This window comes from Tachypleus tridentatus, chromosome 8 (genome assembly GCF_004210375.1).
Source record: "Tachypleus tridentatus isolate NWPU-2018 chromosome 8, ASM421037v1, whole genome shotgun sequence".
Lineage (NCBI taxonomy): Eukaryota > Metazoa > Arthropoda > Merostomata > Xiphosura > Limulidae > Tachypleus > Tachypleus tridentatus.
In genome coordinates, this window is record NC_134832.1 from 107,512,668 (window position 1) to 107,528,092 (window position 15,425).

General features: G+C 35.2%; 1 protein-coding gene across 1 annotated transcript in view; it reads right to left on the reverse strand.

The window, feature by feature from the left end:
- Naprt (nicotinate phosphoribosyltransferase) overlaps positions 1-14,519 on the reverse strand; it is a 92,388-nt gene extending 77,869 nt beyond the window's left edge. Inside the window, exon 1 of the mRNA XM_076450721.1 lies at positions 14,379-14,519. The gene's annotated coding sequence lies outside the window, so the exon portion shown is untranslated. The remainder of the gene's footprint in view (positions 1-14,378) is intronic.
- Between the last annotated feature and the right edge of the window lie 906 nt (positions 14,520-15,425).

Below are 15,425 nucleotides of genomic sequence, written 5' to 3' on the forward strand. Positions count from 1 at the left end.
TCACAAGAACAGTCATTGAGTGTCTCTGATGAACAAGCGTATACTCGCCACAAATATAGCAGAATGTATTGCGGCTGTTACGACATTGACGAGACATATTGACCGACATAAAACGTCCTGTAAAACGTCTATAACATCTAACTTACTTGTTACAGTGCTACTGAAGCAATGCTGTATTCTGAAACAATACGTACACACTATAAAAATCAGTAATCATGGAGGTGAGACATCGTCCTGAATCCGCTTCCATGGCATAAGCTTAAGGCATTATTATTATTTCGTGACACATCTATAATGTGCACTGAGGAGAAAATCAGAATTTGCGTTAATGAATTTTAATAGAAAGAAAAAAGGGGACTTCTAAGATATAAACATGTAGTCAGAAATAGTATTGTTGAAATATAATTGTATTTTAAAATAAAGATATATGTATTAACCTTTTCGCTTTTCTCTTACAGATGTAACATTACATATATATTTTAACAAGTTGAATTTTACAAACAGAAAAGCTTTGTTTGCTCGTAATTAAGTACAAAACTTCACAAAGGGCTGTATATTATGCGCTCAAGACGAATATCGAAAGCCAGTTTTCAGCGGTGTAAGTCTGCGGACGTGACCGCTGAGCCACTGATGATGGAGGGTGGCAACATGTTAGCAGCACTCTCCATGAACTCTATATCATATTATTTTCCAAGTTTTTTGATGGTTAGGGCTCTCGACTCGCACGCTGAACATGTTCTACCTTCAGCCATTGAGGCAATATAATGTGTTGTCAATCTCACTAGTCATTGATTAAAGAGTAGCGAAGAGTTGGCGATAAGTGTTGTTGAACAGTTGCCTTCCGTCTAGTCCAGTATATCCCAAACTTTCTGGGTTCACGGGAATTTTAGTGTCTCAGCAATTTTTTCACGTCTCCCGAGGCAAAAAAAAAACAAACCCCAATAGTTCCCTTTATTAAGTATTTATGTCCTAACAGCTTTTGAAAGAATAATACACATAAATTGAAAGTAAAATCAATATTTTTATTTGATTTTTAAATAACCACAATTATAATGGGATGTTTGCTCCTGTTGGGAACTGCACAACTTCTCAAACCTTGGAATCAGATTGGACACCGACACCTTCATTTCCTGTTCCACATTGATTTTCACGCGGTACTTGCTATTTATCACAGCAACCGCCGAAACTTCAGCTTCGCAGAGATATGACGTCGCAAATGAAATTAGGATTCGCTGAGCTTTAGTACTTAGCAGCGGATGTTTGTCTTTTATTGATACCCAAAACTCAGTTAGTTCCATGCTGTCAAATTTTGTTTTAAAAGTCTTGTCATAAGTCAAGTAGCCCCCAGTGGCTCAGCGCTATGTCTGCGGGCTTACAACGCTAAAAACCGGGTTTCGATACCCGTAGTGGGCAGATAACACATTGTGTAGCTTTGTGCTTAATTCAAAACAACAACAACATAAGTTAGCTCAATAAGATTTTCTTCTTCTGCAGAGGTAAATTCAGATAGGACCTTAGTCTTGAATGGGTTTTGGATTCATGCAAACTTCTTCATATCTTCTGGAAAATAATTTTCAAACCAGTCATTGAGCTGTGTCAGATGCTCCTCAAAAACAGATTTTAGTTATGGATCAAATCAACTTCATTGGATGTAACAAACTGCTGTGACAGGGGAAACAGTCTTTGCCATCATCTTCATTCATTTTTTTTCTCCATAGTAATAACTTTTTTCTGAAGACTGAAACCTTCTCTGCGAGTTTCAGAATGTGCGTGCTGCAGAGATACTTTTAGAATTTTATCACCATCCACTAACCGTGTGTAGCAAATCATATGAGCATCCTTGTTACTATCGCCTCATTTAACTGTAACACGAATTCCTTCCCTTTATTTTTTCCAGTTAGCTGATCGTTGGGGTATTCGGACATATGTTTGATTCTATGACTGAAAGCATTGTAGAATCAGTTTTTCTGCGATGGTTTGAGGCTTTTTACATTTCGGGACTCCATATGCCACCTTGTAGGATGCTAGGTATTGATACTTGTTTCAAAAATGTACCTTTTTGTTCTTTCAATTGTTTTAACTTTCTGTTAAAAGAATTACGGGATTTACTAGCCATGTCAAGATGATTGGTCTCTAAGTGACGTTTTAGTTTACTTGAAAGCATGCACTCTGGAGCCAAAACTTTTAGACATAATACATACTGTAAACACTCTTCATGACTGACATCTACCGAAGTAAAACCAAAATCTAGATAACTGTTGTTATATTTCCGATATTTCCGTTTATTCACGACTTTGCCACTGGTCTGTGGTTCGCCATTCTTTTCTTCATTCTCACACTTCTTATTAATGTTCAAAATTTTCCTATTTTTATGCATAAGGACTAAAATTCAACACAATAATTCACTGAACTTCGCTAGACCTCGCACACACAACACCCTTCAGTTATTTCGATTACTGACGGTCCCGGGGAATCGAAAGGTATTTATATAAAAAATGTAAGAAACGAGAAAGTTCGAGAAGTTACTGGCGTAGCCGAAAGTAGAAGTAAACAAAACATATTTCAAACATTCGAGAACGTTACCGAAAAGAATGTAGCGTGATGTAATGTTAAAACTATGAACTACCTCGAGCTTGTAGTTCGCGCGGTTCGACAGATGTCGATATCGCTGTGTTCCCCTCGAAAATTTGAAATAACCGACGGCATCCTAGGGTGCCGCGGCGCACAGTTTGGGAGCCACTGCGCTAGTCTATTGTGTACTAAATTTGGGACGGTCTAGACAGAAAAAGTAAAGAAAAATAGCTATGAACGTACAATAGAGGTTCCCCTAAAGATTGTCAGTTCAGTTCTTTTAAGAATATATCAAAATTGGGTAAAGGTAAATGGCATGCCATTGTAAAATTGAACTTTATTTGATTTGTTTTGTTTGTTTATTGTTTAAAGTTTTCTATTATTATAATTATTACAATAGGTTTAGAGACAAGAAGAACTAATGTTACGAGAACAATTATGAAAATGGAAGGTAAAGAATCTAACTGCTCAGTTTCTTTAAAAGATTTATCATTATTCACAGGCCTCGTATGTAATGTTTATTCAAAAACAACTGAAAAGATGGTTTGGGGTTACCTGCACTGACCTTCAAACATATATTTGTCATTCTCATGTATGTGATTAGAGGCGTAGCTAGTCATACACGCGTGCACCCGTACGTAATATTGAAATTTGAAGACATGAATTTTGTTTGACATAAAATCATAACTGATTGTTTTCTCCCAACAAAAAATGTAAATTTCTATACTACTTTGTGTTGCCTACGTGACTGAGTTATCAGAATGTGCCATTTCTAGTGTACAATTAAAATCTTTCACAAGGGTGGCTACTCGAACCGTCCCCAGCGAAAGTAAAAGTACAGACCACTTTCAATACTCTCCTCGCGTGCGTAACTCAAATTTACGCCTAGATATGTCGCAGGTGATTACTAAATCAATTTCAACGTTAAAAGATTGCCTTATGCACTGATTTTGATAAATTCATGCAATAAGACTAAATAATTTTTAGAAAACCACGTATACGATAAAAGGTTGTTCCATCTGATAAGAAAGTGTAATTAATGCTTTTGATGTTGATATGTTACTGCATGGTTGCCACGGGTGTTATTGATACTACTAGTATCCGTCTGAAAGAATATATCCTAATCACGAAATTTATTCATGAGGAAGCTTGCACAAGTTCATCATATACTTCGTAAAAAAACTCAAAAACACTCAAGGTTATCATGCACCTTTCACAAACAAGGAAACCACTGTGAATCTATTCAAAATATATGATTAATCACAAGGAAACCACTGTGAATCTATTCAAGATATATGATTAATCACGTTTTTCTTTTCGATTTAAACCGTTTTTTATATTACTTTCACGGCCAGGTGGATGAGGCAATGGACTCCTAAGCTGGTTGCGGGTTGGAATCCTGATCACATCAAACAGGATCGTCCTTTCAGCCGTGGGAGCGTTATAATGTGACGGTCAATTCCATAATTTTGCAGTGTAATACTAGAGGGAAAGCAGCTAGTCATCATCACCCACGGCTAACTTTTGAATAGTGGGATTGACCGTCACATTATAACGAAGGCTAGTGCAGATAGCCTTCGTGTAGCTTTGCGCAAAATTTGAAACAAACCACTTTATATTTAATATACTTTTTTGAAGCTGTTAAACTTTAAACGAAAGAGTGTCTTGTGGCACTTTTTGAATTAAAAATGCAATGCTTTGCAATTTTGGTCAGCACTTCAGTGTTACATGTATTGCAGTACTGACGTATAAATATATACACAAATATACTATAATTAGAGTGTTTTTCATGTATTTTAACAGTTCAATGTGCAGACGTACTTACTCATTGTAATCACAAGCCTAAAATACTCGTGCTCTGTTTCGGGGTTCAAAGGTCACATCATGCCAATAGGATGACTTTTCAGTCGTGTTTTAATCCCCTTGGTATCTAAATAGATAACGGTAGGTGGGCTGTTCTATAGATAACACCTCCAAGTAATCCTGAGTTTACTAACTAAGTTTGGTCCTATTAGCTTCAAAACTATGGAAAGTGTTTGCGAGCAAACAAATTCACAACATGAATTAATATGTGATATCGAATGCATTTAATAGAAAACCACATCGTCAGATCATACGAACCAAGTGTATCCACGCTATGTATGGTGAAGACACGAGTTCAATGTTCAAATAAGATGCTTTTTATCAAGACTTGGTTTGCTCATCGAGTGTTTCTCATTTCAAATATTGCTGAGCAGACTGAAATACTGAATAGATATTAAAAAAACAGTAATAGCGATCTTTAGCTTTTGAGAAAACGAAAAGTATGTTTAGTTTGATGCGGTAAACTTTCTTATACATAATGTTAATGTGATGGAGTAGGATTTTTTATAAATGTATTCCTTGAAGAAGATGTAGAGATTGTTAAAAGTTATTTATTTTCGTATTTTTACATAATAAATTTGAGTTAATTAGTATCTTTCTAACTTACTTTTACGTTGTATTTATAGAAAGCTACACGAAGGATGTCTGCACTTGTCGTCCCCAATTTAGCAGTGTAAGACTAGAGGGAAGGCAGTTAGTCATCACCATCCGTAGTGGTCTACTCTTGTACCAATGAATAGCGGAATTGGTCGTACATTATAACGCCCTCACGGCTGAGAGGGCGAAAAGGTTTGATGGGATGCGAATTCGAACCCGAGACCCACAGATTGCTAGTCGAACGTCCTAACCACCTGGCCATGTTGCATTTTTAAGTTTTTCTGTCAAGTAAATTTTCAGAATTGTAAAGAATCAATTTAAAATGTAGGAGTGGTTTCAAACGAGCGAAAGGCATACATAAAACTATAAAAACAAAAGCCAAACATCTTAACAACTGTGGTCCGCCTATATTTTTAGTATGCTGTAATTTTTATAGACCTAACCATGTGATGGAAAACATTTATCAGCGAATATTTCAAAACGATATGCTTGTTAAAGAGATATATTTGGAACCTGTCTTAGTTAACTAACTGTTTTTTGTTGATTCTTAAATTATTTTCACCCTCGTTTTACAGTCACTTTGTATCTTCCATGTCATATAAGATGTTCATTGTTGTTAGTTGGACTTGCGAAATGAATGTTGGGGTTCAGATTTTTATCCAACTCATTCACCAGATAATTAAAGAAATTGTTCTAGCTTTTTTCTTCAGAACTCAGTTCTTCGGTATCAAATTCAGTACAATTATACACGTGGAAAAACGAATCAATCATATTTCTTCAATACCTCCCGGTGTGTACAAAAGAATTAGTAAATGTGAAATATTTATAAATATAACACGTACCTATACTAAAGATCACTCAGCTGTTTATAATGTATTTTAAAAACATTTCAAACTTACACGAGTCTCTCCGGTAATACTATACACGATTGATTCTATCACATTGAAAATTAGGCACATTGCCAAACACTTTGTAATTTAAAGTGTCAATTATTGAGACTCCAGAGATAAAATTAATGTTAAAATATCGTTTTACCTTCAACCTAATATAATCTGAAAATTTTCATGCCACATATAGTGATGGACATAAAGGACAATAAAAATATAAACTCTCTACATACGTATTCTACAGACATATTCAAGATCCTTCAAAATGTACTCAATGCACATTTCAAGGAAAAGGGCTGTTTGTAAAAACAATGACAAACAAATTGCTAACAATAAAATGAAGTAAATAATAAAGTAAATACATTATTCTCATCAAACATAAAAGTGAATAACCAAGTTGAGGTACATAATGATCGTTCTTTACAAGTGGCTTCAGTGTTGGTAATTGATTAATTATTTGCATTGTTTAACATTATTGAATTTTATCTTTATATAATTAATGAACTTTGTATCCATAACTGCGATATTACAAAGGCTCACGGTGGTTTTAGTCTCTTGAAATGTTTACATGTTCAACACTAATTCCTTACGCTGAATCCGAAAATGTTATACATTTTTCTTCATCACGTACAGATTATTTCACAAGAGGTCACATGTACTTTTACATAACTGAAAAATTTTCATTGAAATCGGGTCAAATTTTGTCATGTTAAAATGTTTACAATCAGTGGCTATATATTTCTCTAGACCAATCGCGACGTGAGAGTTTTATTGATCGTTCTACAACCCAAACATGACAAATATAACAATAAATGTTCATTGTGGTAAATGATATAATAATTTGATCTAAGTAAGAGTTTTAGTTTTTTCCTGCTTTGTAAAATCGTCCGTAAGTGATGACCCGGCATGGCCAGGTGGGCTAAGGCGTTCGACTCGTTACTTGAGGGTCGTGGTTTCGAATCCCCACTGCACCAAACATGCTCGCCCCTTCAGCCGTGGAATCGTTATAATGTGACGGTCAATTCCACTATTCGTTGGTAAAAGGGTAGCCCAAGAGGTGGCGGTGGATGGTGATGGCTAACTGCCTTCACTCTAGTCTTACACTGCTAAATTAGGGATGGCTAGCGCAGATAGCCCTGGTGTAGCTTTGCTCAAAATTCAAAATCAAACAAAAAAACATAAGTGATAGAAATAAATGAATATTATTTTCAAAAGCTGCGTGACTGTATTATGGAAAACTCATTACTAAAATCAAAATAACTTTTCTGAAGTCTAAATTCGCGGACCTATGCTATTTTTTAGTTCTGTGAAACATAATAATTCATAACTGCATATAAAAGACGAACACAGTATAATTACATCCAAAGGCGTTGAAACAGGGGATACTGGAGTGTTATAGCACTCTCACTTTTACATATTTGACTTATATAACAAATGTAGATTATATTAGTATATTAATTTTCTGGTGTCGTATGTTCAAACCTCCTCTAATTTGAGCTGTCTTTGGCAGCCTCTTATGCTTTCAATCTCATTATACAATCTGCATGTCCAGCCAAACACTATCATTTTGCGATTCCTTTTCACACCACTGACATCAACAGGATAACGCGACGTTTCTTGCATTTCTTTAGCCTAAAGTGTTCACATGTTGTTAGCTAAGGTTTTTAATAACATACTATATGACAATGCCCTTTTTATTGCTCTTCCGATAGTTCAGGAGTACCTCTAATGACCTGTAATGATAAACAATCAGGTTTTGATACTTGCAGTGGGCTTAGCATAGATAGCTCATTGTGTAGTGTTGTGCTTTACAACAAACAAACAAAATGATAATTGTTTCATGAAACTTCTTGTGACATTTTACACACACACGTTTACGCATGCGCGTCTCTTGAATTATGTTGTGTAATAGTGATATAAACGTTCTTATCCGAGTACCCACTAGAAATATGCATATCCAAACTATCATGGCGTTACTTTTTAAAGCGACTTTTTAGGTCGTTAATGTTTCACTTATGTATTATCTGTCATTCACATACTCACCGTACACAAAATTTCTATGGCCTTATTCAAACATTGATTAGAGTATGAATTTAAACACTGTGAAACCAATGAATAGGTAAATCTCTATTTGGCTTTACGCTGTTTAAATTTGCTGTAATTTTTGCTTCATTAGTTTACAGTAACACTGAGTTATTTACATGTTACAGCTGACCCAAATTGCCCCAAAACGATCGAAGAAGGCTAAAAACAAGCAAATAAACTAATATGTACCTCTAATATAATGCAAATGATAGTTTTAATTGGATGCTTCTAATGTTTGAAACAACTTATATAAAGGAAAAGAAACAAACTAATCAATAAAACTCACTGATGAGAAGTTTAAAACCAAATAATGTTTTAATTATAAAATAAAACTTTTAATTATAATTATAAAAGAAATAAATATTTTAATTTTTTGAAATTATCACTAGGGTTTGGTTTAAATTTCGCGCAAAACTATATGAGAGCTATCTTTCCTAGTTTGTTTGTTTGTTTTTTGTTTGTTTTTGGAATTTCGCACAAAGCTACTCGAGGGCTATCTGTGCTAGCCGTCCCTAATTTAGCAGTGTAAGACTAGAGGGAAGGCAGCTAGTCATCACCACCCACCGCCAACTCTTGGGCTACTCTTTTACCAACGAATAGTGGGATTGACCGTCACATTATACACCCCCACGGCTGGGAGGGCGAGCATGTTTAGCGCGACGCGGGCGCGAACCCGCGACCCTCGGATTACGAGTCGCACGCCTTACGCGCTTGGCCATGCCAGGCCATCTTTCCTAGTCGTCCGTAATTTAGCAACGTAAGACTAGAGAGAAGACAATTAGTCATCACCACCCATCGCCAACTCTTGGACTACTCTTTTACCAACGAACAGTGGATTGAATGTCACATTATAACGTCTCCCCGACTGAAAGGGGGTGCATGTTTGGTGCGATGGGGATTCGAATCCATGACCCTCGGATTACGAGTGGAGTGGCTTAATCACCTGGCCATGTCAGGCCATCACTGGGGTCACCACTTTTATTCACTTAGAGTAAATATGAACAGTTAAGGCACTAGTACAAAAAGAAATGAGAGTATTTATGTATTGTCTTCTAGGAAGTGAAATAAGTTGGAAAGGAACAAATTCCTTTGACGGTCACTTTTTTAATGGATGAAACAATACAAAACTGAGTTACAAATGCTGGTCAGAGAAACTCATTCCAGTATGCGGAATGCTATATAGCTGAGTGTTGAAAGAAATTGGTTACAGCTGTTGACCGGGAAATAAAAATATGTCGTATGAAGGAGACAATTTGATTAGCGTTTTAGCCAGATGACCTCCAGAGTGACACAGTTTTATTCACAGAATATATAACAAATTGATCATAGTATCGACAACAATTAAGGGTACTGTTCTCATTGAAAAGAAGTACGAGAAATCTAGTTAGCAATACTGTAGTTAGCCCTAGTGCTTATGGTGTTTGGAAGAATACCAGAACTAATCTAAATTCATGATTTTAGGAAAATACGTTAGCTAAGAAAGTCAATTTAACATTAAAATACGATATCTCAAGAAACAGGTCATGGCATAGTGAGCTTGAAAGTTGTTTGCAATAATGTAAAATTCGCAGCGTTATATTTCCATCTTTATGGGAAGAAGAGCTTTCAGTACATTAATGCAGTAACTCACTGCACTCACATTATCTAACATTATGTTGAAAAGCCTTACAGCTTGAGTCAACAAATCTCAATAGGATTAAGCATTTTTTTGGTTGAGCTTGAACGTTGTGTTCTATCATCATTTTTTTGTCGACAAATGGGAATCAGTTGTAGACCATTCTACCCAAAAAATAGCCATAATCGAACAACACACTTTCTGACATCTTGTGGAATCTATACAATTCCGACTCCAGGTTATTACTATACGAATATGTGGTCCAAACCAATTTAGGTGGCCCGGCATGGCCAAGCGTGTTAAGGCGCGCGACTCGTAATCTGAGGGTCGCGAGTTCGTATCCCCGTCGCGCCAAACATGCTTGCTCTTTCAGCTGTGGGGACTTTATAATGTGACGGTCAATCCCACTATTCGTTGGTAAAAGAGTAGCTCAAGAGTTGGCGGTGGGTGGTGATGACTAGCTGCCTTCCCTCTAGTCTTACATTTCTAAATTAGGGACGGCTCAAAGTTCTTTATAAACACAGCAAAGCAAAAAAACAGCGCTTGACAACATTGTAATGACTTTTAATATATATTTTTAAGGTTATAATCCTCACGTAACTGTTATTGTATTTTGTGCTAGAGTAATTATTTTTTAGTTAATCACATCTCTAAAGAACTACCTAGGATTTTAATACATGTCGTACCCTAGGGTTTATCCTTATTTAATTATTCTAATTCTAATTCCTATATACATTCGTACCTTATTGATCTTCTTGCTATTTTTAGCCATTAACGCATTCGTTGTCATGTGCCTCACCGGTGGGTCACAAACCGATTTCTAGTTATGGACTGCGTAACACGCTGGTGGATCACAACCAACGTTTTGTTATGAACCGTGTACACACCGGTGGATCATATAGAATTACATTTCAAAGCCAAATTTAGCTTGTGGCACTTGAATTTGGGATACTGTGACTATTCATTGGCACTTCTTGAGTGTTTGCTTTCATTATACTCAATTAATTTATTATTATAATTATAATTAATTTATTCTAACCTTGACTTCGTTTGACTCTTTCGTGAATATCACTGACGTCAAATAATAATACAAGTTATATATGTGTGTGTGTTTTTGTTTGTTTTTATACTTAAGCACAAAGTTACATATTTAACGATCTTATCACCACTATCTAAACCTGTAGACATCTATATATATAATTAAATGGTTGTAAGTATTCATTTATTCAGTGAGTAGTTTGTATAAATGTAGTTCTTCATTTTTATTGTTTAAAGTGTGTATGTTTATCTTAAAAATAAAATGTGTTTGTTTGTTGTTGTTGTTGTTTTTCATTTCGCGCAAAGCTACTCGAAGGCTATCTGTGCTAGCCGTCCCTAATTCAGCAGTGTAAGACTAGAGGGAAGGAAGCTAGTCATCACCACCCACCGCTAATTCTTGGGCCACTCTTTTACCAACGAATAACAGGATTGACCTACACATAATATTGCTCCCACGGCTGAAATGGTGAATATGTTTGGTGCAACAGAGATTAGAATCTGCGGCCCCTGATTGTTTAACATTATAGGTCATTAGAGGTACTCCTGAGCCATAGGAAGGGCAATGAAAAGGGCATTGTCATATACTATGATATTAAAAACCTTAGCTAACAACATGTGAACACTTTAGGCTAAAAAAAAACGCAAGGAACGCCACGTTATCCTGTTGATGTCAGTAGAGTAAAAATGAATCGCAAAATAATAGTGTTTGGCTGGACATGCAGATTTTATAATGAGAGATTGAGAGCATACGAAACTGCGAGAGACAGCTCAAATTAGAGAAGGTTTGAACATACGACCCCAGAAAATTGATATAATAATATAATCCACATTTTTTATATAAGTCAAATATTTAAAAGTGAGAGTGCTATAACGCTTCAGTATCCCCTGTTTCAACGCCTTTGGATGTAATTTAGTGTGTCCGTCTTTTATATGCAGTTATGAATTATGATATTTTACAGAACTAAAAAATAACATATGTCCGCGAATTTAAACTTCAGAAAAGTTATTTTGATTTTAGTAATGAGTTTTCTATAATACAGTCACGCAGCTTTTGAAAATAATATTCATTTATTTCTATCACTTATGTTTTTGTTTTTTTTAATTTTGCGCAAAGCTACACCAGGGCTATCTGCGCTATCTGTTCCTAATTTAGCAGTGTAAGACTAGAGGGAAGGAAGCTAGTCATCACCACCCACCGCCAACTCTTGGGCTACTCTTTTACCAACTGTTTTGAAATAATATGTCTTATTTCCACTTTCATGTTCATTCCTCTGCTACTTGTAGGAAGTTAATCATATAAACAGTTAGGAGAGTTGTCCGAAAGGTTCGAGGACTGATCTAAAAGAAAAAAACTGGATTATATGATTTTCTCTGATAAATATTGAGAGTTTGGACCTTCTTATGAACACACAACACTCACTACAACTTAACAAGCTTATTTTGTGTGTTGTGAATATATGAAGTAAAGAAGTGAATGCTGTTAGAGTCATAGAGAAGATCGAACTACGTGCCAAGATAAAACTTTTTGTTAAAAAAAGAAAACGACACCGCAAAAATTTCACCAGAACATGAAAGCAACATTAAGAGAAAGTGTTCTTGCATATTCAACAGTGAAAACGTTGTACGTTAAGTTTAAACGCGGTAGATAATCATCTGAAAATGATTCGAGGTTAGGTGGGTCTTCGATATTGATCACAATAAAAATTGTAGATAAAGTTCATAATTGGATTACATGTGGTAGAAAAATTATCGTTAGGAAGTTAGCAGAGAAAGTACGAATCGGTAAAAGTACTGTAGCAAGCGTTTTGAGTGATAGTTTGGGCACAAATACGGTTTGTGCCAGGTGGGTTTCAAATTTGTTTCTTGAACAAAAATGAATACAAATTGTTGAAAGACAACGATTACTTTGAGTCATAACTATGGATAAAACGTGGGTTCATCACTTCTACTCAATGACAAAAAATTCAAAGTTTTCAGTGGAAACATCCAAGTTCACCCACTCCAAATTAGTTCAAATCACAACCTCTTATTGGGAAGGTGGTGGCATCAGTGTTTAGGGTTGTCAAGAGCGTTTTATTAGTTGATTACTTGGAAGATATGAAACAATTACAGGGATTTACTATGGATCCTTTATCAACAATCTGTGTCAAGAAATCAAAGAAACAAACAACATTTCTCAAGAGAAGTGTGTTCTTCCAACTTACTTATTGTTTCAAACGCTATCCATACTTGATCACCCACGTACGATTTAGATTAAAGTGGATTCTTCTCTTCCCTAACCCTAAAATCTTTCTGAAAAGTCAAATATTTTAAAGTGATGGTGATCTTGGACATACCGTCTAGTCATGAATTGAGGACTAAGAGCTCTTTCAGAAGGACACAAAAACCTTAGAGCACAGTGTTTAGACGTAAGAGAAGATTATGTTGAAAAATAAATCACAATGAAACCAGTCTTTTTTCTTTATACTTCGGGCCACGAACTTTTCGGATAACCCTCGGATGTATAGGTAGTGGACAGGTCATGTATGTTTAGATTTATTAGAAATGTTACACTAAAATGACCAACAAAATGGACACATTGTAATTTATATATTATAGTTTGGTTTTTTTTGGAATCTTCCCGAAAAAGCGTGTGTTTTTTCTTATAACAAAGCCACAAAGGGTTAGCTGCTCAGCCCACCGAGGGGAATCGAACCGCTGATTTTAGCGTTGTAAATCCGGAGACATACCGCTGTACTAGCGGGGGGCCCGAAGAAGCGAAAACTAAGTCTAAACGAAACTTTCATTAAGTAATTAAACTTGTTCCTTCTTATAGTATGATGGGTAAACACAGCATATTTTAATGTGTTCATTTAAAGATATGAAGTGAGCAAGCATTTTTATACAGATCAGTATTTAATCAGTCTTTGTCGAAAACAATGTATTGGTGAAATTATTGTATTTCTAGATTTTTTTTAAACTTTAAAAACTTTTAAAACTTTAACTAAATTTTGAGTAATGAATGGATGTTACATTACTTTTTCTTAATTTTTGGAGGAATTTGGAGCTAGAAGAGTTGTTATTAAGTTTCGTTTAGGATACAACAGAAGCTCCTAAATCTAGTATAAGTCAGTACATCAGAGAACAATTAACATTAAGTGTCGTCAAAAACATCAGAGAACAATCAACATTAAGTGTAGTCAAAATACATCAGAGAACAACCAACATTAAGTGTAATCACAATACATCAGAGAACAACTAACATTAAGTGTAATCACAATACATCAGAGAACAACCAACATTAAGTGTAATCACGATACATCAGAGAACAACCAACATTAAGTGTAATCACAATACATTTGAGAACAATCAACCTTAGGTGTAACTTATCATCTACTTTTTGACTGTCGAGCAGCAAAGTTTTGTGTGATCTAACACTAGATGGAACGTGCTGCAGGTAATGTTAAAATTCATATACAGATAATTAAACAAAAGCTTAGGTAATACTTTTTTTCTAAACAACGTTCATAAAGTTTAAGGTGATGATGTCATAGTGTTTAATTTTTTATATATTTTATCATAGGTGCTGATAAAATAAAATGTATTTACACCATTAATAAGCGTTGATAAGGGTATATTATTAAGATATAATGTTATATTTTGTAGAAAGGAAAACAATACTTTAAAATCAAAAGTAGTAGAAAAAAAAACTACGGGAAAATACAACATGATATATATCATACCTAGCTGGCGTTCACAACCCCGGTTTGTCTCTCCAACAGCATACCTATGGAGAGGGTACAAGCTGCTCAGATGGATTGCATATATAGCTATAGTGGATCAATAGGTGGTCGTGTGAGGTGGTTGATTTTCCGTGATTGGGTGTCGTGGAGATGTTATTAAAGGCGCTACTCAACCTGAAATTACAAGCCTGCACCATGAAATGTGGAGGTCATTCAAGCGAAGAAACTGTTCCGTGTCGGAAACTAGGCCAATCAATAAAAGCTGCGCAAAATCATATTCAGCGAGTTTTTCCACAGGATGAAAAGGAAATTGGAAGGAAAAAATTGTTATTAGGTAAATTTCAAAATTTTCTTATTTTTATAAATCGGGAAATTAATGTAGAAGTTGTTTTGTGACTTTGGTGAACGTGAGTTATTTAATAAAACAGTTATATAATTTGTTTTCTGTAAGTTATTTTCAACGTGGGTCTATTATTTTCTTTCTCGCCTTGTGCTTCAGGATAAAACGCTGTTGTTAATGTATGGAACAGTAACATAGGTAACGAAAGGCAAAAAAAAGCTTCATTCATAAATTTAAATGTATCACTTATTGAAAACTACCAAAAATCATTTGGTAATGACTTTATTGTTTATTTGTTTTTTGAATTTCGCGCAAAGCTACATGATGTCTCTCTGCGCTAGCCATCCCTAATTTAGCAGTGCAAGGTTAGAGGGAAAACAGCTAATTATCACCACCCACCGCCAGCTCTTGGGCTACTCTTTTACCAACGTATAGTGAAATTAAGGAGACTTGTGATACTTTCTACAGAAAACAAAAACAAGGAAACAACCAAAAACAACCAACAGAAAGAAGACAACTTAGATAATTTTATTCACATCCAACAGCCAAACTTCCCAGGAAAAATTAAAAACTTATATTTTCCAGAAACACCTAAAAACAACATCTTAAACGATTTTTTTCAAAGAATTTTCTCACAAAACCATCAACATAATTTCACAAAGCACAAAGCTAAAAAACAATCTTACAAAAAGAGACATTACTTTCAT